Source organism: Etheostoma cragini, chromosome 11 (assembly GCF_013103735.1).
Source record: "Etheostoma cragini isolate CJK2018 chromosome 11, CSU_Ecrag_1.0, whole genome shotgun sequence".
NCBI classification, from domain to species: Eukaryota; Metazoa; Chordata; class Actinopteri; order Perciformes; family Percidae; genus Etheostoma; species Etheostoma cragini.
In genome coordinates this window covers 410,988-414,093 of record NC_048417.1, presented here as the reverse complement: position 1 = coordinate 414,093, position 3,106 = coordinate 410,988, and the positions used below count along the sequence as shown (strand labels likewise).

The window sequence follows — 3,106 nt, the reverse complement described above, 5'->3', positions numbered from 1 at the left end:
TATATTGAAAGACAGTTACCTTAGCTGAGTGGCGACGGCTGAAACAGAGCAGAAGAACCAGCTGATGACTGACAATGAGAGAAGAATCTTTATATAGTTTATGACAGCTTTGGGGCATCTGAAACATAAGAACATGACATTATGTAAATGAACAAGGAAAAACTTCTTCCAGTAAGAGGTACTGTAGCCAATGTTTTTGTTCTTTCCTTCCTTTTCATGCTACTTTATACTTCTACTCCACCTCTCATCATATGACACTAAAGGACAAACGATGCCATGTGCTGATGAACGGACCCATTTTGTTTCACCCTGCGGTGCCAAATGAACAGGGGACCACACCTACAGCAAGGAGGCTTAGGACTCTGGGCAGAGGAACAGGAGTGTTATTAACGTCAGTAACCGCTACTGCAACATGAACTCAGACGTAGACTCTCTCTATTAATCCTTTTCCCACAACGAATCTGAAATTTCCAGCAGCAGTTGTCCGCAAGAAAAATACCAGGGATGAGTATCTGTTGTGGGAATACTGTGTCACGTCCCTTTGTTCAGGGACTGATAATGGTCATTGTGTTGCTTTTGGCAAAGAAACAAGGAAACTGGATCCACTTCATGGTTTTCCCACATCTGTGTGAATGCTCGGTAACAATGGTAAATTAATCTATAGACACACACATTGATGCAGCCCATCACTTCCCATGACACATTACAGATAACATTAGACAACAACTACAAGTTACACAATATCCTGAACAGGGGAGTCAATATATCATTTTTCAGTGTGCCGATGTGCTGCAATAGCAGCAACTAGCGCAATGACTATTATTGCCCATACTTATTATTATTCTTCCACCATATTTTTATCCCGCTACTAGTCCTGGAGCGTTGCCAACACGCGCACACACAATACATTGAAATGTGTGTAATGATTGGGAACGGTGTGCTATGACTTTTCTAAGAGATTTGCCATGCGGTTTTCACGAAATCTGCCAAAAATGGCGAAAAATGGCTCATTGACCCGAATGGTATAAGGCAAACAGCCTTCACACTGGGTCCAGTTCTCCCCAAAACTATCTGGATTGGGTTCAGGTCCGGTGACTCCATCACTCTCCTTCTGGGTCAAATAGCCCTTACACAGCCTGGAGGCGTGTTTGGGGTCATTATGGTCCAACTAAATGTAAACTGGATGGCATATTTATATTCTGTGCTGTTTGACTGATGCATGTCTGCTGCTGTAACACCGTAATTCCCATTTTTTGGGGGATCAACAAATCTCTATCTATCTATGTATCCCCCCCACATACACACCATCACACCTCCTCCTCCATGCTTCACGGTGGGAACCAGGCACGTCGAACCCATCCGTCACCTTTTCTCCGTCACAAAGACACGGCGGTTGGAACCAAAGATCTCAAATTTGGACTCATCAGACCAAAGCCCAGATTTCCCTGGTCTAATGTCCATTCCTTGTGTTTCTGGTCCAAACAAATGTCTTCTGCTTGTTTCCTCTCCTTAAGAGTGGTTTCCTAGCTGAAGGCCTGATCCGCCCAGTCTCCTCTTAAAATATACACTTTTATTTTCTATCTGGACATTTTGGATAAAAAGATCATTACCACTCATATCTGGTAGGTTTACCTTTGCACAGAGTCAGGCTAGCTGTTTCCAGTCTTTGTGCTAAGCTAAGCTAGCTGACCCCATGTTTCCAGTCTATATGCTAAGCTAGGATAGCTGTTTCCCCGTTTATAGTCTTTATGCTAAGCTAAAAACTGCATAACAAGATAACTTCATATTTAGCGTACACACCTGAAAGTTGGATTGGTTTGAACAATAACTCTCAGACAGAAATCTAATTAGTGTGTTGATGTTTAATCAGATCAACTGTTTTCTTTATTCATCATGAGGGCGTGTTAAGGTGACACACACAAGTTCTTGGAGCACACGAAAGAAGCAGAGTCAACACAACCCGCGTCGTTCCAGTTTTCAAGAGAGTTTACAACCATTGAATTACATTTAACGTCTAACTTTCATATTTCAGACTGCAACTTACAAAAATATGTTTTAAATGTTTTTATATCTTGATTAGTTGTACCATTAGTTGTGTTAGACCACAACCACGTACCCTCCTGGAGGAGAAAGACTGGTTAACCCTCCTGGTGTTTCGGGTCAAATTTACCTGTTTACAGAAGAATTATAAATTATAAATCAGAACTATGACCAAACAACGTTAAAAAAAGCAGAAAATTCAACAAAAACATTTATTTAACGCTAAAAAAAGTGACCAAACTAAATGGAAATAATCGCCAAAAGGTGACAAAAACTTGTTAAAAGGAAGTAACAAACAAATTGGTAAATATGAGAAAAACTTGTGACAAAAAAAGTGACAAAAAGAATTTGAATTTAGAAACTTCACCTGCCGGTCACATGGCAGTTAAGTTTCGTGGTCTTATAGCTTAATTTAGCAGAGAAACGGTTACTCTGAGCCAGGTAGTAAGCATCCGGCAACAACAGTTATGTACTGGTACCAAAAGGATTAGTTAGATTTAGGAAAAAGATCCGGGTTAAAACACTCCTATCTGTTTTCTCCTCAATTCAGGATCTTCATGCTCTTATAAATCAGCAGTGAATGTGCTCACAGCGTACAAATGTACGAATCCTGAACAGTTGAAGAAATGGACCAACAGGTCCCGGTGCTATGGAGGGAGACCAGTGAAGTCTATTAGCTCTTTCCCAGTGATGCTGAGCGTTACTGCGCAGCCTCCAACTGAGCAGAAGACGTAGATGTGACGTAGCAGCCTGTCTGAAAGCTGTAAGTCTTCTGGTAGCTGTGCAAGAGAAATCTCAATCATTCCCAATCAGCAGAGACGGAGAGGTAGGTACATGTTAGAAGATAACATAGGCACAGGCTAATTACTGCTAGCTAACATGATAGTTAACATTAACATAGGCACAGGCTAATTACTGCTAACTAACATGCTAGTTAACATTAACATAGGCACAGGCAAATTAATTCTAACTAAAATGCTAGTTAACTTTAACCAGAGGTGGGTAGAGTAGCCAAAAATTGTACTCAAGTAAAAGTACTGTTACTTCAGAATAATTTGACTCAAGT

At 40.8% G+C, this 3,106-nt stretch overlaps 1 protein-coding gene and 2 long non-coding RNA genes across 4 annotated transcripts in view; 1 reads left to right on the top strand and 2 right to left on the bottom strand.

The window, feature by feature from the left end:
* The window catches only part of LOC117952761 (galactose-specific lectin nattectin-like), a 15,706-nt gene extending 15,618 nt beyond the window's left edge, over positions 1 to 88 (bottom strand). For both annotated transcript variants that reach the window (XM_034885287.1, XM_034885290.1), the window contains exon 1: positions 20 to 88. The gene's annotated coding sequence lies outside the window, so the exon portion shown is untranslated. The remainder of the gene's footprint in view (positions 1 to 19) is intronic.
* The window catches only part of LOC117952767, a 17,849-nt gene extending 16,144 nt beyond the window's left edge, over positions 1 to 1,705 (bottom strand). Inside the window, exon 1 of the long non-coding RNA XR_004658495.1 lies at positions 1,633 to 1,705. This is a non-coding gene — a long non-coding RNA (uncharacterized LOC117952767). The remainder of the gene's footprint in view (positions 1 to 1,632) is intronic.
* LOC117952768 overlaps positions 1 to 1,860 on the top strand; it is a 17,867-nt gene extending 16,007 nt beyond the window's left edge. The window contains exon 2 of the long non-coding RNA XR_004658497.1: positions 1,627 to 1,860. This is a non-coding gene — a long non-coding RNA (uncharacterized LOC117952768). The remainder of the gene's footprint in view (positions 1 to 1,626) is intronic.
* The last annotated feature ends 1,246 nt before the right edge of the window (positions 1,861 to 3,106 follow it).